This window comes from Pongo abelii, chromosome 12 (assembly GCF_028885655.2).
Source record: "Pongo abelii isolate AG06213 chromosome 12, NHGRI_mPonAbe1-v2.0_pri, whole genome shotgun sequence".
Lineage (NCBI taxonomy): Eukaryota > Metazoa > Chordata > Mammalia > Primates > Hominidae > Pongo > Pongo abelii.
Window position 1 is genome coordinate 62,281,648 of NC_071997.2, and position 23,180 is coordinate 62,304,827.

The 23,180-nt window shown below is 43.2% G+C and overlaps 1 protein-coding gene across 33 annotated transcripts in view; it reads left to right on the forward strand.

Annotated features, from left to right (window-relative positions):
• The window catches only part of ASPRV1 (aspartic peptidase retroviral like 1), a 133,258-nt gene that overhangs the window by 28,992 nt on the left and 81,086 nt on the right, over positions 1 to 23,180 (forward strand). For 25 of the 33 annotated variants that reach the window (XM_063713639.1, XM_063713645.1, XM_063713622.1 and 22 more), the window contains one exon: positions 217 to 315. The gene's annotated coding sequence lies outside the window, so the exon portion shown is untranslated. Of the gene's footprint in view, positions 1 to 216; positions 316 to 4,866; positions 4,970 to 23,180 lie in introns of all 33 variants that reach the window. The other 8 variants (XM_054548095.1, XM_054548101.1, XM_063713626.1 and 5 more) reach the window with 1 other exon arrangement.

Genomic DNA, 23,180 nt, shown 5'->3' on the forward strand with positions numbered 1-23,180 from the left:
TAAATAGAGTCATACAGTATTTTTGTGTGTGTGATGGGCTTATTTTACTTAGCATAATGTGTTAGGGTTCATCCATGCTGTAGCATGTGACAGGATTACTTTCTGGTTTAAGGTTGAATAATATTCCATTTTATGTATGCATCATAGTTTAGCCATTCATTCATCAATACGTGCCTTTTTAAAAATTTTAATTTTTAATTTTTAATTTTTTTGTAGAGACAGAGTCTTCTTGCTATGTTGCCCAGGCTGGTCTTGAACTCCTAACCTCAAGCGATCCTCCCATCTTGGCCTCCCAGGTGTCAGGATTACAGGCATGTGCTATCACACCCAACCTGATACATTGCCTTTATAAATTTTTTTTTCTTTATTCTAAAAAACAGAAAAAACAAAACTGGATACATGTGCAGAACATGCAGGTTTGTTACATAGCTGTACGTGTGCCATGGTGGTTTGCTGCACCTATTGACCTATCCTGTAAGTTCCCTCCCCTCACCCCCACCCCCCAACAGCCCTGGTGTGTGTTATTCCCTTCTCTGTGTCCATGTGTTCTCAATGTTCAACGCCCACTTATGAGTGAGAATGTGTGGTGTTTAGTATTATGTTCCTGTGTTAGTTTGCTGAGGATGATGACTTCCAGCTTCATCCATGTCCCTGCAAAGGACATGATCTCATTCCTTTTTATGGCTGCATAGTATTCCATGGTTTATATGTACCATATTTTCTTTATCCAGTCTTTCATTGATGGGCATTTGGGTTGGTTCCATGTTTTTGCTATTGTAAATAGTGCTGTAATAAACATATGTGTGCATGTGTCTGTTTCTTTTTTTTGAGACGGAGTCTTGCTCTGTCGCCCAGTGGCATCAGAGTGCAGTGGCACGATCTCTGCTCACTGCAACCTCCACCTCCCAGGTTCCAGTGATTCTCCTGCCTCAGCCCTCCTGAGTAGCTGGGATTACAGGCGTGCGCCACCACACCTGGCTAATTTTTGTATTTTTAATAGAGACAGGGTTTTACCACGTTGGCCAGGCTGGTCTCAAACTCCTGACCTCAGGTAATCCACCCGTCTTGGCCTCCCAAAGTGCTGGGATTATAGGCGTGAGCCACCTCACCTGTCCTGAATGTTTTTTAAAAGTACTTTGCTTCACCTTATAAATGTGATCCTGAAAAGCTGGGTATAAACATTGTATGTATATATATGTATATATGTATGTATGATGGATAGTTTGAGGGGTGGTTAAATCATATCTTAGTTAACAGCAAAAAGGAGACTCTTTTTTGTCTTGTGAATGATCCCCAACTTTATGTCTCAGATGTTTGTATTGGAGATTTTTCTTGAAGTAAAACATACCTCTACTAGGAATGGAACCAAAAGGGGAGATGTGGTTATTTGAAATTGAAGATAGCTGTATATACCAGGACATCCCATCGTTTGTCTTACTTTACCCACTTCTCCATTTGTTTTACCAGCATCTCTGTTTTCCTGTTCCATGCACTAGAAATCCTGGATCCCTCTTATTTTTTATTTTATTTTATTTTTTTTAATTTATTTATTTATTTATTTATTTATTTATTTATTTATTTGAGACGGAGTCTTGCTCTGTTGCCCAGGCTGGAGTGCAGTGGCGCGATCTTGGCTCACTGCAAGCTCTGCCTCCCGGGTTCACGCCATTCTCCTGCCTCAGCCTCCTGAGTAGCTGGGACTACAGGCGCCCGCCACCGCGCCCGGCTAATTTTTTTTTTTTTTGTATTTTTAGTAGAGACAGAGTTTCACTGTGTTCTCAATCTCCTGACCTCGTGATCCACCCGCCTCGGCCTCCCAAAGTGTTGGGATTACAGGCGTGAGCCACTACGCCCGGCTATTTTTTATTTTTTGAGATGGAGTCTCACTCTGTCACCCAGGCTGGAGTGCAGTGGCACGATATCGGCTCACTGCAACCTCCGTCTCCTGGGTTCAAGCGATTCTCCTGCCTCAGCCTCCTGAGTAGCTGGGATTACAGTAGAGACGGGGTTTCACCATTTTGGCCAGGGTGGTCTTGAACTCCCGACCTTGTGATCCACCCGCCTTAGCCTCCCAAAGTGCTGGGATTACAGGCATGAGCCACCGCGCCCGGCGAACCGTCTTATTTTTATAACATGCTTCCTATGTATTGATTTTATTTTCCCTATTGGGGTAAATTTTTGAAGGCAAGAGGCATCTCTTATATCCTGTAGTGATGAGCATAATACGAGTTGTTCAATAAATACATATTTGGCAAAGATGAGAGAGGTGGAGAGAGAAAGAGGTTCCTCTGCTGAAGAAGTGTGATTACTTTTGGGTTTTGTCTACCTCCTGTGGTACCCGTTTATAGCAGGGAATTTCTTCCACTTGCAGACCAAGTGTGTTGGGGACTTGAGATATGTACATGAGTGTTTGTGATGTTTCCTGGTGAAAGCACAGGTAAGAGAGCTGAAGCCAGATTGGGGCCTGAAGAATCTGACTTGATAGTTTGTAGACTTCTGTGATAACCCTGAGGAGAGAATCTCAGGTTTTTATCCTCTGCTTAACATCAAGCCTGAATGTTTAACTATCAGCAGGGCAGCTGGACCTGAATGTGCTTTAGGCGTCTTAAATTCAGTAGTACAGAGTAGGAATGTTTGATAAAAGTGATTTTACTTTTTTTGTCAATAGCGTATGAAAGCACTTAACACAGAGCCTGGCTTATAGTTGGTGTCCAAGAGGTGACAGAGAGTATGTGAGAAACGTTTTGAAGTAGTTGAGTCTTTCCCTGAGTGTGCTGCCTCCACTCATGTGCCTATACCCCCCACCCCAGGCTAAAGATACAGGCAACAACAATGTGGATTTCACCTTCGGGAAGTTTCCAGTTCCTTGTTTGTGGCATTATGCTCAAACAAGAAGTATAGTCTGCTCTTACATATCTAAGAGCAGATAGATCTGAACCCTGGCTACCCTCACCCCAGACTGAAAATGTTTGAATCAAACTAACATGTCTGGTCACCCTCGGCAGCTTTCTTCGTAGGGACTTAGTCTCGAGAATCTTAGTGGGGAAATCTGTGAATCTCCGGGGGTAACTGGGCAAGGCGGTGGATATGGGGGGTTGAGCATGAATTAACTTAGCCAGGATAGCTTATGAATACAGGCATGGAGGAGAGGACAGGTTAGGGGCCAAAAAGGGCTTGACTCTGTCATTTCTGCTCATAGAAAGATGTAGGCCTTGTGTGCCAAGGGTAGAGCTCTGGCCTCCTGTGGCCTTTCACCTCCATATGATGAGCTAGGCTTGCTCCCAGCTGTCCCTGCAGGGCATCTTGGGTTTTGTAGGGAATGAAATAGGGAGTCTGAGTCAGGTAGCCTTGCTTCAAATCCTGCAGGTGTGCAGGGAGGAGTTGTGCCTCCCAGGACCTGTTTCCTATGTATTGAAATAAGAGGAATCCCATCCAGATTCTGTGGAGGTTTCCTTCCATCCTTCTTATGTCCCTTTTTCACACTGTCACTGGCCTGGCTTCTGGGAAGAAGAGAGAAAAGATGAGAGAAATAAAGAACTTGAGGAGGTGTGTAGATTTGCTGTCCTTAAATTCTTTCTGGAGCAAAGTATAGGTATTGGGAGGAGGATCAGTGAATGGGTGCGTGAACAGATAGACTGCTTATACTGATGCCTGGCACTCAGCCTGGACCCTTACTCAGTATTATTAATCTTGTTAGATGTTGGTCTACTCTCCCAGTTGGAATATGAGCATATATATATGTGTAATTTTATATCAATGGAGTCATATCTTGTTACTGTTTTACCATCTTTTTGCACTTGATTTCACTTGATTGAGGACATTTTCATGTCAATAAATACAGAATAAAGGGCTGAATTATAGTTCAGTGAGTGGTTATATCATACTGCTATTATTCTCTAATATTTAATCCATTTATTTTATCTGTTATCAGTGGGGTCTTCTTTGACTCCCTTAACAAGATAACAATCCTCCTTTCTTCCCTATCCCTCTTCCCTTCTGTATTTTTCTCTGTAGCATTTAGCATCATCTGATATATACTTTTCTTATTTATTTGCTTATTGCCTAACTTTCCTCCATTAGAATATAAGCTCCATGAAGACAGGGATTTTTCTTTTAAAGATTGTTTTATTATGCTAGAATCAGGCAGCATCTCATTCTGTATCATAGAATGAGTGTTTCTCTCCCTTTTTTTTGGAGACAGGGTCTCGCTCTGTCACCCACACTGGAGTGCAGTGGCATGATCTCGACTCACTGCAACCTCCACCTCCTGGGCTTAAGTGATCCTCTTACCTCAGCCTCTCAAGTAATTGGGACTACAGGCATGTGCTGCTTCACCCAGCTATTTTTAAAAATTTTTTCTAAAGATGGGGTCTCAATGTGTTGCCCAGGCTGGTCTCGAACTCCTAGGTTCAAGCAATCCTCCCTCCTCGGCCTCCCAAAGTGCTGGGATTACAGGTGTCAACCACCACTCCTGGCCCTTTTTTCTTTTATCCATGCTCTATACTTGGTATTGAGAACAGTTCCTGGTACATCACTGATGCTTAATAAATGTTTGTTGAGTGAATGAATTTGTTGGACATTTGGTATACTTATTGGGCTTTTTATTTGCAATATTTTGATTATTGTGAGCATTCTATGATAAACACTTGGTATATACATCTTTGCATGCTTGTGCACTATCTCTTCAGGATAAATTCCAAGAAATTTGCCAGCTGAGTTAAAGGATATGCATATTTAAAATGTCAATTCACGGAGCCAAACTACTCTTAAGAATATAAACTTCTATTAGCAGCACATGAGATTGCCTGTTTCCCCATGCTTTTAATAACATTGGTTGTTGTATTTTTTGTCTTCCTCATCTGACAGGTGAGACGTGGTCTTGTAACACAGTGGTTAAGAATGTGACTTTGGAGCCAGCCTGCTAGGGGCTGAATTCTGACTCAGCCATTTATTAACTGTGTGACCTTAGGTAAGTCATTTACCTTCTCTGTCCCTCAGTTTCATCTTGGTAAAGTAGGGATAATGATAGAACTTATTTTATAGGGTTATTGTGAGGAATAAATCCAAGTAAAATGCTTAGAATAGTAACTGAAACATAGCACTCATTAAGTATGCTTTAATTTTCATTTATTTGAATATTAAAGGTTGAATTTTCAGATGTATTTTGGACTTTTGTATTTTTTCTTTAAATCACTTATTCATGACTTTTGAACTTTTTTTTTTCTTTTAGAGACAGGGTCTTGGTTTGTTGTCTAGGCTGGAGTGCAGTGGTGCAATCATAGCTCACTGTAGCCTTGAACTCCTGGGCTCAAGAGATCCTCCTGCCTCAGCCTCGTGAGTAGCTGGGCCTACAGGCGCCTGCTACCACACCTGGATAATTTTTTATTTTTTGTAGAGATGGGTTCTTGCAGCCCAGACTGGTCCTGATCTTTGGCCTGAAGTGCTCCTCCTGCCTTGGCCTCTCAAAGCATTGGGATTACAGGTGTGAAGCACTGCACCTTGCCTGCACATTTTTTCCAATAATTTTTTTTATTAATTTGTAAGAGTTAACAGGTCGACTATCATATATAATACAGAATTGTTCCCATTTTGTCATTTCCTTTCAACTTTGCAGCTTTTTTTCTGTGTGCAAATTTTACATTTTTAGGTAGTCAGAAAATCTCTTCCCTTGTAATTTTTTCTGCTACTAGACCAATGTTTAGAAAAAAGCGTGCTTCCCCACCTCAAAATTATAAAAATAGTTACTTGTTCTTTTTGAGTACTGTATGTGTTTAAATCTTTAATCTTTAAATTTAAATCTTTGATCCATCTGGTATTTATTTTGATATGAAGAGAGTGGTTGGGATCTGGCTGTATTTCTTTATTTTATTTTATTTTATTTTTTTTTGACGAAGTCTCACTGTTGCCCAGGCTGGCGTGCAATGGCGTGATCTCGGCTCACCACAACCTCTGCTTCCCGGGTTCAAGCGATTCTCCTGCCTCAGCCTCCCGAGTACCTGGGACTACAGGCACTCGCCACCATGCCCGGCTAATTTTTGTATTTTTAATAGAGATGGTTTCACTATGTTGGGCAGGCTGGTCTCGAACTCCTGACCTTGTGATCCGCCCACCTCAGCCTCGAAAAGTGCTGGGATTACAGGCGTGAGCCACCGCGCCCAGCCTTGTATTTTTTTTCAGTTTGGGTAGCTGTCCCAAATTCATTTGTTGAAGGAGAAGCAAGAGCAAGAGCCTTTAATCTGTTCTCCTCTTCCCTAATTTGAAAGTAGCTTGTTATTTTGAATATCACTTCCTCAGAAATAGCACATCTCCATCTCAGAGAATGGATTTAATGTTTGGATACAGCCAAAAGTCGTTTCATTACCAAACCATGGGGTGAATATACCATGTAAAGCAGTTTGGGATCAGAACTCACAGTGTGAATTGTAAGTGATGAGACTGCTGTCTCTCTGCTGCAGCTTCTTGGCTAGCTCTGAAGGCTCTTTCAAGGCAGATCCTAACAAGGGGACTGCTTTGAAGGGCCATTGTTCATTTGGAATGATAAAGTCTATGTTGTTCAAAAAACAAATGCTTGTAGCAGGTATTTTTTCACTCCAGACTGAGAATATTGGTGGGATATTGATAAGGGGTACTGAATGGTAATATTAACATGTGCTCTAGCTCTGCCCTAATCAGCTTATTTCAGAACTCTAGTTTGATTCAGTTTCTTGCCTCTGACTCAAAATGGAGGGAGAGTGATTTTTACATAACAGAACACACCCACATATCCTTTTGGCAGCAGCTACCTGCCAGAGATGTTGAAGAAGAGTAGCCAACCTTTACACAGCACATATTGTGTGCCAGTCATGGTCCTAAGTATAATACCTTACATGTATAAACTTCTTATAAGGTTGGTGCTCTGTACCGAATTGAATAGTATCCCCCAAAATTCATATTGTCCCAGAACCTATGAAAGTGATCTTACTTGGAAATACGGTCCTTGCACATATAATCAAGTTGAGATGAAGTTTTACTGGAAAGTCCTAGTCTAGTAACTGGTATTGTCATAAGAAGAGAGGGACACAGAGGGAAGTTGGCCACATGAAGATGGAGGTAGAGATTGCAGTTATGCTGCTGCAAACTAAGGAATGGCTCTGGCCCTCCAAAGATTGCTGATAACCACCAGAAACTAGAAGAGACAAGGAAGGATTCTTCCCTAGAGCCTTCAGAGGGAGCATGGCCCTACTGACACCTGGATTTCAGACTTGTAGCTTCCTAAACTGCAAGAGATTAAATTTCTGTTGTTTTAAGCCATATAGTTTGTGGTAATTTGTTATGGCAGTCCTAGGTAATTAATGTACACTCTTACCATCTTCATTTTCAGATAAAGGAAACTGAGGCCCAGAGAAGTCAAATACTTTGAGATCTCTGTAGGCCTCTACTGTGCTGGCTGTGCATAGATTCCATACCTCCTGCTGTTGCTGTTGTTGGCTGTCTACCTTTACCATGGCCATCACCTCCTGACAGTGATGGAGCTGAGCTGCTGGAATAACTTGTTTTTCTTTTCTCTTTTTTTGTTTTCTTTTGAGACAGAGTTTCGCACTGTCCCCCAGGTTGGAGTGCAGTGGCGCGATCTCAGCTCACTGCAACCTTTGCCTCCTGGGTTCACACCGTTCTTCTGCCTCAGCCTCCCAAGTAGCTGGGACTACAGGCGCCTGCCACCACGCCCGGCTAATTTTTTGTATTTTTAGTAGAGATGGGGTTTGACTGTTAGCCAGGATGGTCTCGATCTCCTGACCTCGTGATCTGCCCGCCTTGGCCTCCCGAAGTGCTGAGATTACAGGGGTGAGCCACCATGCCTGGCCTCTTTTTTTTTTTTTTTTTTTTTTTGGAGATGGAGTCTCGCTCTGTCACCAGGCTGGAGTGCGGTGGCGCGATCTCGGCTCACTGCAACCTCCGCCTCCCGGATTTAAGCAATTCTCCTGCCTCAGCCTCCTGAGTAGCTGGGATTACAGGCACATGCCACCACGCCCAGCTAATTTTTGTGCTTTTAGTAGAGACAGCATTTCACCATGTTGGCCAGGATGGTCTCAATCTCTTGACCTTGTGATCCGCCTGCCTTAGTCTCCCAAAGTGCTGGGATTACAGGCATGAGCCACCACACCTGGCCTATGACTCGTTTTTCTAATACACCAGGCCATAGCCTTTCTTCATGTCTTGCCTGCTTCATACTGTAAATCAGAAACTCCTCTCAGGAGGCTTCTGACTGTAGCCTGACCATCTCACCTCCAATCCCTCTTCCCCTCTCCCCTTTATTTTCCCTTTCCTATTCTGTCTTTATTTTTACTTTTCGTGCAGTGTCAGAGAAGTGTAGTGACAATGTCGGGGGAGGATCTCCCAGCTGCCTCTGGCAGTTGGTTTTATACTTCCCACTTCTGGCGTGCTGTACCTTCTAGAATTTCTGTCAGGAGACAATTCAAATCTTGTGTTTTTCTTTGGAGCTTTCAAGATCTTGCACATAGCTTATAGTTACATGGCTGTGAACAGAGAACGGGCAGTTTCATGGTGGCATTGGCTGTGAGGGCACTTAACATTGATGAATTCAACCCACCACAGTGGCCGTCTCCCCTGTCAAAGTGAGTGAGGGGATGAGAGCATTTTCTGAACCAGCTCATCTTCCTGAATAGCTTCTTGCATGCCCCTGGGCTTTTCTGTTGGCATTTAATTGCTGGCTGTGGAATCTTGCCTGTTTTCCAATATAGACCTTTGGCTTTAGATCCTGTTCTTGTTCTTACCCACTCGCACTAAACTGAACTCCAGGAACCACATCTCTTTTGTTTGCTGCTGTATCCCAGGACTGAGCAAAGGCCTGATGCTTACTAACACCTCAAGAATATTTATTGAATGAAGAAATGAATATTGACCTGGAAAGTTCAAACTCTTGGTTTTCCTTGCTTCTTCCTGAAGTCAGGGGCCAGATTAAGAATTTGTTTAATAGTCTTAAGCAATAGAAAAATTATGATGTTCCTCATACTTTCATCCCTCCGTATGTATTTTAAAAACAGTGTAAATGCAAAACAAGTATAAAGAAACCTAGCAAAATATAAAGAAAATGCAGCAAAATTCTGATTTTTACCATGGTTACCACTTTCATAAATATAAAGTAACTTAAAATATTTGTTGTTGTTGTTCTTGTTTTGCCAGTTCCCTGAGCACATGCTGTTGAGTAATCCTGCGTGGACCAGTCCTTCCCTCACCCTAGACTTCACCTTCAGTTCCCCTTTATACCACTTGCTGAAGCTGCCAGCCAGCCTTTTCCACCACCCTCCCTCCCCCAGGGGTGTTTGGCTTCTCAGACCCCAGCCTGAGCTAGTGCCCTTGGCTCCCTAGGGTCTTGCCAGGAAAGTCAAAGGAGAACATGCATACTGCCAAAGAGTACCTAATAATAATAACTCCCATGCTGAATTGTGATTTATAGTCAGCATAGCACATGTGTCAGGTGATTGTACTTAGGCTGATTTTAGCCTTAATAATCTGCTTCTGTGATCCTGTATGTGGAAAGCCTAGAAATTTCTCTGTGATCCTCCTTCCTGGATCACTAAGAGACAAGTCAAGACATAGGTCCATTCTACCACCTGTATTAATCTGGGCCTTGTTGAGACCATTTAAAGAAAGGTGTGATGCTAGAAGTAAGGTCCAGGCCTCCTACACACTGTTTCAAGGCTGTGACCATAGTCAGATCCTGTTGCTTGAGTCCAAAGAGTTTAAAATAATGTTGGAAACCTCCTAGGGAAAAAACAAAAAACAAAAAAAAAAACACCACATCTTCCTGGGTAAGGAAGTGACATGTGCTGACTAGAGCAGGAGGGGTAGCCAAGGCTCCAAATTCTATTCTGGACCTGTTGTTGATTTGAGGTGTGATATTCAGCAATCTGAGCTGATGTTGTGTAGCTCTGATTGGTTTCTCATCTTCTGCAGAGGGAGTGAAAGAGGCTGTGCTTGCAGGGGAAAAGGTGAACACTGGTCTCCTGTCCTTTAGGAGAGCCTCACCATTACACGTCCTGCCTCTCATTCGAATTTCCAGGCTTCTTTTTTAGAGTCTCGCTCTATTGCCCAGATTGGAGTGCAGTGGTGTGATCTCGGCTTACTGCAACCTCTGCCTCTGGGTTTAAACAATTCTCTCACCTCAGCCTCCCAAGTAGCTGGAATTATAGGTGCGTGCCACCATGCCTGGCTAATTTTTGTGTTTTTAGTAGAGTCAGGGTTTCACCATGTTGGCCAGGCTGTCTCGAACTCCTGACCTCAAGTGATCCACACATCTCGGCCTCCCAACCAGGCTTCTTTTTTAAATGCAGAACCCCCCCCCCCCCCCCAGAGTTAATATAGAAACCCAGCAATGTTGTTTATGTTTTACTTGAGTTCATTTCATCAGAATTGCATTCCTTTTAACAGTGTGATTAGATCAGCTCTTAGAGGGGATGGCAACTTCAATAGGGTTTAGGAAAGGAGAGGAATATTTGTGTGGGGCACACACCTTGGCTTTGATAGCTTGAGGATACCAGGTACATGATAATTTAGATGGATAACAGAAACTTGTGTCCCTTGAGAGCCAGGCATGTATTAGACGCTTTCATACATTATTTAATTATAATACAAACCAATAAAGTATTCCCATTTTTTGCACATGGGCAAGCTGAAAGTCAAAGAAGTTATGTAACTTGCCCAAGGTCACACAGCTAATAAAAAGGCTGAGCTAGGATTTATTTCTCCTCAAGTCTGTACAACGCCAAAGCCCATGCTGTTTTCACAGAGCTTTTCTGTCCCTGGTGAGATTTAGGAAAGGAGGGTAGGAGAAAGAAGGGTGATGAGATGCCATCTTTACCCACCTCGCGATTTTGCTTGTTGGGACGTGTTTAGCCAGAACATTCTGTTTATAGAATACTAGATTCTATATATAGAGATGCTGCGGCAACATATGTGGGAAAGATACCAATTGGCTGTAGGTGAGGATTTCAAAAAGCCTTTGTTCATCACAGTGTAGGCCACACGTGTCAAAACACCACTGGTAATTGGTTTACTGCATAAGTGGCTCTGTCCTATCATCTACATAAAATCTGTTGATGTGGCTCACAGGTGTGATGGGGCCAGAGGTGAGGGTGTGGTGTATCCTCACTGCATGTACTGGAGCTGGTGGCACCTGTTGTGTGACTACTGCAGTGAATGATTACTGAGTAAATAAAAGGTGTCTCGGCCAGGCGTGGTGGCTCATGCTTGTAATCCCAGCACTTGGGAGGCCGAGGTGGGCGGATCACCTGAGGTTGAGAGTTTGAGACCAGCCTGACCAACACGGAGAAACCCCGTCTGTACTAAAAATACAAAATTAGCTGGGTGTGGTGGCTCATGCCTGTGATCCCAGCCACTTGGGAGGCTGTGGCAGGAGAATCACCTGAATCCGGGAGGCGGTGGTTACCGTGAGCCCAGATCGTGTCATTGCACTCTAGCCTGGGCAACAAGAGTGAAACTCTGTCTCAGAAAAAAAAAAAAAAAAAAAAAATTAGGTGTCTCTCTTTTTTTCCTTTTCCAAGGGAGACCAGATAGCAGTGGGTGCTGGCACACATCCAGGGATACTGGCCCCTGGGCTAGCAGAAGAGATGGCTTGAAGGTGTCAGGTGATGGAATAAAGAGAGCTGGTCAGTCAAGTGGTATAATTTCAGGGGACCAAGAATGTGTCCTGCCCCTCAAAAACTTGCCCTAGCTGTTTGCTATTGCTTGGAATCCCACAACTGAAATTTCTTTTTCTTGATTTAAATCTTTGAGACCCTGTTAAAAATGAAGAGACTCCAGGAAGGGTTTTGATTGTGGAACATCTTGGTCATGTTAACTGGAAGTGTGAATGAGTTTATAAGATTGATTTCTGAGAACCAGACTGAGGAAGGGATAGAGAGGAGAAGGCACTGTGCCGCTAGGTGTAGGGACAGGAAGGAGACACCAATGAGTTTGAGATAAAGGCCTTGAAGAGAGATGCTGGGTCCCTAAAGAAATACTTGGTTTCCTTCACAGTTTTGTCTGAGAAAAGACAAGCAGCTGAGCGTGCTGGTTATGGAGGCCCATGACCCCAAAAGAGGGTGTGCTGAGTAGATAGCCCACCAGCATGTTCGGATGGAGGCACAGTGTTGTCTGGAGAGCAGCTGACAGCTATAATGTAACCAGGAGTGCTGGACCTTTGGGTCTGTGGTTTACTGTGATGTACTCAGACAAGACTGTCACAGATCTTAGAAGGGGGGAGGCACAGCTTCCGAGAAATGATGCAAAATGGTGGCGCAAAAGAGGCCACCAGTGGCAACAAGGGCAGGGCATTTCCTTCGTGGCTGGTGGTCACGGACAACTTCTGGTCTCAATTTCCCAATGAGCTATGCTAAGAGCTTTACCAGAAAGCAAAATAAGCCATGCCAAAAGCCATGACAAAGCACTTGGAGTATCCACGCAAAGGTGCAGTTCCCCCTTGTCCACTAATTTTGTGGAGCCAAAATAGCTGATCCAGAAGCTGCAAAGATAGTCCCTGTGATTAAGACATACAACTTTTTTTTTTTTTTTTTTTTAATGAGACAGAGTCTCACTCTGCCACCCAGGCTGGAGTGCAGTAGAGCAATCTTGGCTCACTGCAACTTCCGCCTCCTAGGTTCAAGTGATTCTTCTGCCTTAGTGTCCCAAGTAGCTGGGATTAGAGGCGCACACCACCACGCCCAGGTAATTTTTGTATTTTTAGTAGAGATGGGGTTTCACCATGTTGGCCAGGCTGGTCTTGAACTCCTGACCTCAGGTGATACTCCTGTCTTGGCCTCCCAAAGAAGGCATACAACTTTTTTGGCCTGAGTTCTTCCAAAGAGAGACCCTTCCTGATTAACTTGGCATCATCTTTCATTCACCAGTGTTCTCTTAACTGCCTTTATGATTAGAATTTTCACAGTGTTTTCTCCCCCAAGGGCGTATTTTACAGAGGTAACTCAAATCTCAGTGCCTTTCTGAGATCCTTACAATTGGGTTTATAGATGCCTCCACCCAGAGGTTCAATTTCACTGTCCATATTCCTATCCTAAGTCTAGAGCACTTTATTTTTGATCCAGACTTTTGGCTTCACTGAGGCCTCTTGGGTTCTAGCTAATTTTTTTGGACACATTTCTCTAGTGGGCAGCCTAGGAATGGCCTGTCCTTCCTATCCCCCAAAGTTTGGCAAAGTCTGTACCTGCTACCTTAATGGAATCAGCACTACTTGAGATTTCTGAACATCCTACACCGTTTCCTCTCCCCTCAACCCCTGCAGCCTCATACACAAGGTCTAGTGGAAAGCAGGATCTGCTGATCACTAGGCTATTAGAGCCAGTGTCTCCAGTAGGGAACTCCTGGGCATGTGTTCTATGCCATGAATGACAGCTCTCTGCCTATCAGTTTCTGCTTTCCCTCCATCTCACCTTTATTTTGGCTTTTACCTAGAAGTACAAGGTTTGTCTTGTTCCTCTGCCTGGACTTCCTAACCCTGTCCAGGACTAAAGCCCTGCTGTCAGTCCCTCACCAGGGACTTTTCCACACTTTCCCTGGCCAGGTCACTTATCGATACTAGAGCCTTTTCTTGCATCTAGGCTTTAGTAGGTAGAGTTCTGTCCATGCACAGGTCTCCCTGTGTTGACCACCTTGAACTTCGCCTAATGCTCTTTGGGCTAATTAGATGTCATGCTAGTCTGTCCCACTGCCTTCTGGAACAAGGCTCTTAGCTTTGTTGAGCTCCTGCCCTGGATTTCATGTTAGCTGTCCAGCTGCCTCCACCTCAAAGAGAGCTTTTAATATGCATTGTAAAACTCCCAAAAGGGAAATAGAATATATAACATTTTTCAAACGTATTTAACTAGAGATCCATTTTTTTTGAAGGAATATTTATTAAAATCTTACAGAATATATGTTTGGTGGAATACAGTTTTGGAAAGAGTGAATCTTTATCCCAAAGGAATGGACATCAAATAGAGTAATTCCAGATGAAGATAATGTTACTATTACCTTCATCTGAAATTCCAGATGAAGGTAATAATTACTGTTTCCTGTGTGTCTGCATAAGGATAGCTCTAATCCGCAGTGGAACTCTAAAATAGGGAGGAAGGAAGAATTCTGCATTCTTTTTTCCACTTTGAATCCTCTTCTTCCCAATGGAAAAGGAAGTGGTAAATGCAATGGTACCATCATGGCCATGGCCGTCACTGGCTTCTGGATACAAGATAGGAGGGCTTCTCTGAGGCTCTCTTCCCTAGGTTGGACCTCTGTCAGAATTTCTCTAGAGTGCTCCTGAGCACCCTTCCTTCTACTCTGGGACTATATTCATCTCAGCATCAGTCTCAAGTTTAACTGCATGTTCAGGATTTTGATGTTACACATGGAGATCAGTGCCAAATGGGATGTAGCTCATTTTTATGGAATGAGTAGGACATAAATTTTCTCCTTTCCCTATTAAATTTCTATATCTTGTAGGCAGTCCAGACTATAATTTTTTTTCAATCCTTGAATGGAGATAAGCTCATGCTCTGTAGGCAGGGCGGTGTTACAGGTGGGTCACCATTTAAATCTGGCTGGGTGGGTGACCAAGTACCAGAAATTGAAGTTGGCATAACTAGTAACTAAAGAGCAAGCCAATTACTTCCCCTGCATGCCATTCCCAAACAGCACAGCCAGCACAGCTAGGGAAAGACCACCTGAAAGAAATCTCTAAGACTTCTGATGAAGAAATTACTAGGTCCTCTTGAGACCCTCATGTATGTGTCTTTATTGTCGTGAGTGAGATCATTAGTTGGCTGATCTCAGATAGTTGGTTTAGCTAATCATAAAACAAACTAGATGGAAAGGCTCAGCTTTGACCATGACCTTAGATAGGGATGGACCATGTCCTTAGGTATGTTCTTTGAACATCCAGTAACCAGCATTCTCCATACACAGGCCCCACCCTTGGGGCCTTAGCCTATGACGTTTGTCCATTTTTGCCACTTCTTCTGAAAGACTGTGGTTTTAACTGAAGACCAGGGAGTCAGCTCGCTTATAGGAAAGTGGGAAGAGGGCTTGAAATGGGCATTCAAAGATCTTAAATAGAGCTTGTAGTTTCTTTGGTCAGTCTACAGGTATTTGCCACATTATTTTAGTTTAGTTCAGTTTAGTTTAGTTTTGAGTGGGAGTCTCACTCTGTCACCCAGGCTGGAATACAGTGGCGTGATCTCGGCTCACTGAAACCTCTGCCTCCTGGGTTCAAGTGATTCTCCTGCCTCAGCCTCCCGAGTAGCTCGGATTACAGGTGCCTGCCACTGCGCCTGGCTAATTTTTGTACTTTTAGTAAAGACAAAGTTTCACCATCTTGGCCAGTCTGGTCTTGAACTTTGACCTCGTGATCCACTCGCCTTGGCCTCCCAAAGTGCTGGGATTACAGGTGTGAGCCACCATGCCCAGCTGGTATTTGCTAAGTATTAATTGACTTTTAACTGTGGAAAACTTGTTAACAGCTTTAGGAAGGCTGTTAGGGAAAGTCTTAGGTTGCAGTGAGCTGAGATCACGCCATTGCACTCCGGCCTGGGCAACAGAGCAAGACTCCATCTCAAAATAAATAAAAATTAAAAAAATAAAGAGACAAAGTCTTGCTCTGTCACTCAGGCTAGAGTGCGGTGGTGTGATCACAGTTCACTGCAGCCTCAAACTCCTGAGCTCAAGCAATCTTCCTGTCTCAGCCTCCCTGAGTAGCTGAGATCACATAGTTGGGTGCCACTATGTCCAACTGTCTCTACTCCGTCTATATACTGTCTCTAGATGATGCCATCTATATTTATTGGTTCAGCTACCACTAATACATCAAGTACTTTAATACCATCATCCTCCACCTAGATTTCTCTCTCTTCTGAGTTTCTTACTCATAATAGCCAAACACTATTGGCATTGTAACCTGGATAGCTCTTAAGCATCTTAACATGTCTCAAGCCAAATTATATTCGTCACACCATTCTCTTTCCCCATTCCAAACCTCCTCCTTCTCCTCCTTACTTCCTTGATTCAGGAGCATCATTGTCTAGGATCATTTGTTAACATGCTTTTGCATTACTGTTTCTCTATTCCCCCACTGAGAATTTAATAGGCTCCGGTTGTAATGTAAGATGTTCAGGATGTGGTTCTTTCCTTTCTTATTCAAGAACAATTAAGGGTTAAGCTGTGATTCAGACTCTAAGTAAAACGGAAGTTCTGGAGAGGAAGCATCTGAGGGCTAGAACCTTGGGAGAAAACTTGAGAGTTGACTAAGGCCACCCTTAGGTGCAGTAGGGGCCAGAAGACCTCTTTAGGAGCATGCAGAATGGAGAAGAGGTGGGGCATATGATCCTCAGTTTGTTTCTTGTGCAAGCAGAGTAATTGGCACCTTTCCTGCAGGCTGTTTCTGTAAATCACTGTGGAACCTCATGTAATCTGGTTTAGGCATCTAAGGATTGAGCATCCTAGTATAACCCATCAGCCTTCTGGAGTCATCCTTCTCCTTAAAGTTTTGGCTCAAAATGGCATTCTTCAACTTACAGCAAGTTGTTCTGATTCCTTCTTCAGATTTCTTCAAATTCCCAGGAGCTCTGATTTTGAGCTCTTGCTTCCATTGAATTTGTTTAGGTTATGGATGGTTTACTAGATCAAGTACACTGACCTTGTTTCCATCCACATTGATATAGATGTAGAACTCCCAGCTAAAGCCTTTATATGCGTTGCAGACTTTATCAAAGGTTTGGGATAATGGAGAGAATTCAACATTGCAACAAAGTAAGCAACTTGAATTCTAATACTGGTTGTTCCTGTTCCTCAGAGTACTTTTGCCCACCCCTCCACTAGGGATTTGTCATTATTCATATCACTCACATATGTTGGCCTTGTTTTTTTTTTTTTTTTTTTTTTTTTTTGAGATGGAGTTTTGCTCTTGTTGCCCTGGCTGGAGTGCAATGGCACGATTTCGGCTCACTGCAACCTTTGCCTCACAGGTTCAAGTGATTCTCCTACCTCAGCCTCCCAAGTAGCTGGGATTACAGGCATGTGCCACTATGCCTGGCTAATTTTTGTATTTTTAGTAGAGACGGGGTTTCTCCATGTTGGTCAGGCTGGTCTCGAACTCCCAACCTCAGGTGATCCGCCCACCTCGGCTTCCCAAAGTGCTGGGGTTACAGGCGTGAGCCACCTCACCCAGCTGGCCTTGGTCTTTTATAATCTTATCTTTCTCTCCTCTGCAAACTCTCCTTAGCATATTACCACTAGAACTCCAAATACTTCTCTCATTCTATTTTACAAGCAATTTAACTCTCTCAAACTCTTCCTCCTCAGATCACTTCTGGGTTCACGTCTGTGTGTCCAGAGCCTACCAAGGGGGAATAAAGAGTTTCATACGCGTTTTTTTTTTTTTTTTTTCCTTGAGACATGGTTTTGTTCTGTTGCCAAGGCTGGAGTGAAGTGCTATGATGTGGTCATAGCTCATTGTAACCTCAAACTCTTGGCCTCAGGCAATCCTCCCACCTTAGCCTCCTGAGTAGTAGCTAGCACTATAGGTGATTACCACCACACCTGGCTACTATTTTTTTTTGTTTTTTAGTGACAGGGTCTTGGTATGTTGCCCAGGCTGGTCTCGAACTGGCCACAGGCCTCAAGCGATTCAACTTTCTTGGCCTCCCAAAGTGTTGGGAATGCAAGCATGAGCCACTCTGCCCAGCCTTCATGCATTTCTTTAGCTACACAAAGAATAATATGTAGACCCTCTGATGTTTACTTTTCCATTATCTTCCCTCTTTTGAAGGTATTTCTTGTTTTGAATAGCACTTACTGCTTACCTGCATAATGGTTTTACATTGAAGGATCTATGGAGGAAAAATAGGAGGATATTCTAGGTAAAGGCAACAATAAAAGCAGCAACCTTCATAAAACCTGTTGTGGACAAATGAAAAACTAGTCCAACTGGGCAGAAGGATTCTTGTCAAGGAGGAGAGCTCAGAATAGATTAGAAAATCCAGAAACAGACCTAGGTTTCAGCAGGAAAGGATAGTGTTAGGTTAGGACAAGTGATACAGGACAGCTGGCTGACAAGAAAAAAAATTTCTGTCACCATATAGCAAAATTAATTCTAAATGGATTACAAGTTTTTACATAAAAACTAAAGTAATAAATGTACTAGAAGATAATTTTTTTTTGAAGTATGGCACTAAAGGCAGAAACTATAAAGGAAAATGTGTGATGAATTAGCTAAAAAAAAAAAGTAACAGCATAAGCAAAAGTAGATGACAAACTGGTTAAAAACAATTTTCAACATATCTCTAATGTACACAGAGCTTTTACACATTAATAGAAAAAAAAACAAATACCACAAAAAATGGGCTAAAGTCATAGAAGAATAAATTCAAATGTGACTAACAAAACATATAGAAAAAGGCTATTTCAGCCAGGTGCAGTACCTCATGCCTGTAATCCCAACACTTTGGGAGGTTTTTACAAAAATAAATTAGCCAGGAGTGGTAGTGCACATCTGTAGTCCCAGCAGTAGCTCAGGAGGCTGAGGCACGAGAACAGCCTGAACACAGTAGGCGGAGGTTGCAGTGAGCTGAGATCACGCCAGTGCGCCCCAGCCTGAGTGACAGAGCAAGACTCATGCCTGTAATCCCAGCACTTTGGGAAGTTGAGGCAGGCAGATTGCTTGAGCTCAGGAGTTTGAGGAGAACAGTAACAAGTCACTGATAATGCCAAGGTGTTCGTCTGCACCAAAATTGGAAGGTTACCTATCGTGATGGAAATGGGGCTAACTGGAAAGGGGAGCCGCTCCTCTAGAAGGGTAAGATGAATTTGTTTCCTGGAGTTGAATTTGAAGAGCTAGAGGTACATCCAAGAGGAAATGTTCTATAGGCTGGAGATTTCCATTTAGAGAAAAAAATTACTTCTAAAGTAGAAGCAATAGGTGGGAGTGGAGACTCCCTAGATTTGGCACCTTTGACAGGCTTGGAGGGGAGGTGGTATTTTGGTTCTTCCCTTCCTGCCAGAAATCTCCTTGAGAGACACTGGAGAGGAGTGTGTGGTCTCAATTAGAACCTGAAGAGTAGAGACTGGGGAGAGGTAGGAGTGGGCAGTAATCATAAACAACAGCCACAACAGCATTTAAAAATTACTTTAGGCCGGGCTCAGTGGCTCACACCTGTAATCCCAGCACTTTGGGAGGCTGAGGTGGGAGGATCCCTTGAGCCTAGGAGTTCGAGGCTGCAGTGAGCCATGATCGTGCCACTGCACTCCAGCCTGGGTGACAGAGTGAGTCCCTGTCTCGGAAAAAAATAAAAATTACTTTAGAAAGTGACACTATAGTGACTTAGGTAACAGAATCCTGTGTGTTTTAGATTATTACTTTTTTTTTGTTTTTTGTTTATATGTACACTTCCAATTTTGGTGTAGACAAACACCTTGGCATTATCAGTGACTTGTTACTCTGTTCTCCTCTTCCTGCCTGAGAGACTGTCAAATCAGCGCTTATTCTATAAAGTGTCTTTAGATTGATCCATTTCTTTATAACCCCACCACCCACCCTAGTTGCTACCTTATTATTTCAGACTTGTATTGCCATTACAGCTTACTAACTGGTTTCTCTAATCTCATTTTCTACTTCATTCATTTTGCATGCTACACCATAAAACCTGCCCTGATCACTGCTTTTATCACCACTATCTGCTCAAGAGCCTACAATGGCTCTTCATTACCAAGCCCACCAAGGTAAAATAATTTTGTCCGGTTTCAGCCCACCCACCATGTTCAAGTAACAGGGTGTCTCTTCTTCTGCCCACCTCTTCACTGCTCCTAGCTCCAGGCTGCAGCTTTTGCTCTGTCTGCCCCCCCTTGGAAAATTCATCTCTAAGAGACAGGGAGTGGAGAAATGAGAAATGAACTTTGAGGCTGAATATCTGAAAATGCAGAATTAGGATTCAAACTCGGATATTCAGCCTCAAAGTTCATTTCTCATTTCTTTATTGAATTCTGGCTTCATTTCTTTGAAAGTAATACAGTAAAAGCATATTGACTTAGACCAGTGACAGAAGTGCTTGAGTTAGTTAAATGAAAAAAAAAAAAAATTTTGTGAAGTCATTAGGTTTATTTTTGGAATTCCATGGTACCTCCACTTATGTATTTGCTAGCTGATAGAGATCCTGAGAGGAGCTGCTTTAATGAGTAGAAAATCGAGAGTCCCTTAAGTCATTTCAGTTTTCCAACTGGCAGTCATACTTATGGGATTAAATTATTTAACTGACTCATTCAGATAGCATAAACACAAAATGTAATTATCTCATATGAGGAGTTCAGAATCAACAGGGTCAGTGTTAACAGAAATTTTCCTGCAATTGCTAGACTGGTGTCTGCTAAGAATCCTGCAAGGCATCTTGCACCTCAGTGCTTGGTGCATTGTGGGCAGTCAGAAAATGATGGTCGAGTAAATGAGTGAGTGAGTGAAGAACTAGTGGAATCTTTTTCCTTGAGGCATGTTGAGCTGCGTGAAACCAGTCTTCCCAAGCCTCACACTGTAGTTTTGCTGGGTTGTTTAGGAACAAATCATATTGCTCAGATTTTATAGTGAGAGGGAGGAAATGAAGGCACCATAGGACTTTTCTGCTCTACTAGCTGATAATTCCACAGAGGAGTGTTTTCAGAACTGGTAAGCTGGTATCACTTAAGTCCCAGTCACTGGATCTCTCCTCCTAAAAGATCAGGCTGCTGAGAGTCCCTGGAACAATTGAGGAGGCTCATGGAGGTGGGAGATTTCCTACTGGCAACCTGGATCTCGCCCAAAGAGGGCCCCTACTTTATAGGTCCACTGTAGGAGGCTCTTCACCTCCCTTCCTTCTCATTGCTTGGGTTCTAAATCCGGAACTTCTCTGGCACATCTCTGGTTTTTGCTTACACAGCCTGGCCCTGCCCTCTGGCTGTATGCCATTTGTGATTTTTAGCCCTGCTGGAAATTACAGTCTCTACAAGGGTAAAGCAAACTGGGAGGTGCTGGTTCTGGCTCCAGAGGGACTGGGGACTGGGGCCTGTCACCTGGCCCTGCCTGTGTTTCCTGGTGAGTATTCTTGGCCACCTTTTTACCCTTAGCACACCAACTCCAAGCCCATAATTCTGCCTGGGTAAGGATTAGAAGAGACTACCTTCTTCAGAGGGTCTGTGGGGGCAGGAATGTTAGTGCTTTGGAAGAAGCTCCTGACAACAACCGCCACATCCTGCCTTGGGAGAATTGTTGGTCTCATATAGATGATCTCACAGTTATAATGGAGGTGTCTGTGGGCAGTGGTATCATACCACAAAAGGATTTCCCATCAGGTTCTTTAAGTATTGGACCTGCTTTTCAAAATAAAATCTGATTTTCTTTTTTTTTTTTTTTTTTTGAGACAAAGTCTCGCTCTGTCGCCCAGGCTCAAGTGCAGTGGTGCGATCCCTGCTCACTGCAACGTCCACCTCCCAGGTTCAAGTGATTCTCCTGCCTCAGCCTCCCGAGTAGCTGGGACTACAGGCATGCGCCACCACGCCTGGCTAATTTTTTGTATTTTTAATAGAGACGGGGGTTTCACCATGTTGGCCAGGCTAGTCTTGAACTCCTGACCTCAGGTGTTCTGTCCGCCTCGGCCTCCCAAAGTGCTGGGATTATAGGCATGAGCCACCGCGCCCAGCCTGTAATCTGATTTTCAAATGGGTAAATAATCTATGATTATTCGCAAAATATCAGCATGAAAAAAAGTTTGAGGGGTTGGGTGCAGTGGCTCACACCTATTATCCCAGTACTTTGGGAGGCTGAGGCAGGAGGATCACTTGAGCCCAGAACTTGGAGACCAGCTCCAGCAACATAGTGAGACCCCTTCTCTATTAAAAAAACAAAACAAAACAAAACAAAAAAACGCTTGAGGTTCCCAAGGCAAATTTTCTTGTTTCAGAAATGAGCAAATCTAGGAAGGTCCAGCTAGTGGCAAAGCCATGCCCATGATGGGGAGCTGACACTTAGCTTATATGAAAAGAATTGAAGCAGAGGGGAGCAGGCATGCCTGAGAGAAAGTCTCAATCTTGGAGGAGCATTTCTCAGGGTATTTTTTGGGTGAGGGAGGAGGCAAATGCATTCCTCCCATAGGAATGCCCTGCTCATTCGCTTCAGACTGGGTAATGCCGACCTCACTCGCTTACCTTAGTTCTTCCAGACTGAAACCAGAATGACACAATATCATGAGTGTCAGTATTTGAGACTTTTCAAGGCATGTTTCAATGAGTGAAAGCCTAAATTATAGGATATGAATGAGTGAATGCAACTTTATTAGCTTCAATACGTAAGGAAAACTAACATTAAGTTAGCAAAATGACAGTGGAGGTTTTTCAGGTGGCCTGGTTTAATGAGTTGATTAGACTGATTTATAATTAAAATTAGCCCTCCTATAGCAGGTGCTTATAAAAGTCCATTTATTCATTTTCAAATATTTATTAACTGCAGAGAGTTCTGTGATAACTTGAATTGAGCCTGCTTTTGAGGAACTTTTGTTCAGTATAAAAATAATTTTAATTGTAGATAGAGTGTTAGGATGTGACAGATATAGACTAATCTGTGGGAATTCAGAGGCAGGAGAGATTGTTTCCAGCTTTTGGATCTAGAGAGCTAGGTGAGTTTTGTGAAAACAAGATTGTTTTAAAGAACGCTTTAAACAGTTTTGCTTATACTATGGTCAGAGGTAGCATTAATTCAAAGGAGAATCTATTATCATTCATAGTATTAAAAATTATTGGCTGGATGTGGTGGCTCACGCCTGTAATCCAGCACTTTGGGAGGCGGAGGCAGGTGAATCACCTGAGGTCAGGAGATCGAGACCAGCCTGGCCAACATGGCGAAACCCCATCTCTACTAAAAATACAAAAATTAGCCAGGCATGGTGGTGTGTGCCTGTAATCCCAGCCACTTGGAGGCAGGAGGCAGAGGTTGCAGTGAGCTGAGATTGCGCCAGTGCACTCCAACTTGGGTGACAGAGGAAAACTGTCTCAAAAAAAAAAATCTCATTAATATTATTAAAACTCAGTTAATAGCAATACAGTATACTTCTTTTCATTGTGCTTCTTTAATAATCACTAAGCCATTTTCCAAAGAGCAGAACCTTTGGCAAGTAAGAGGAATT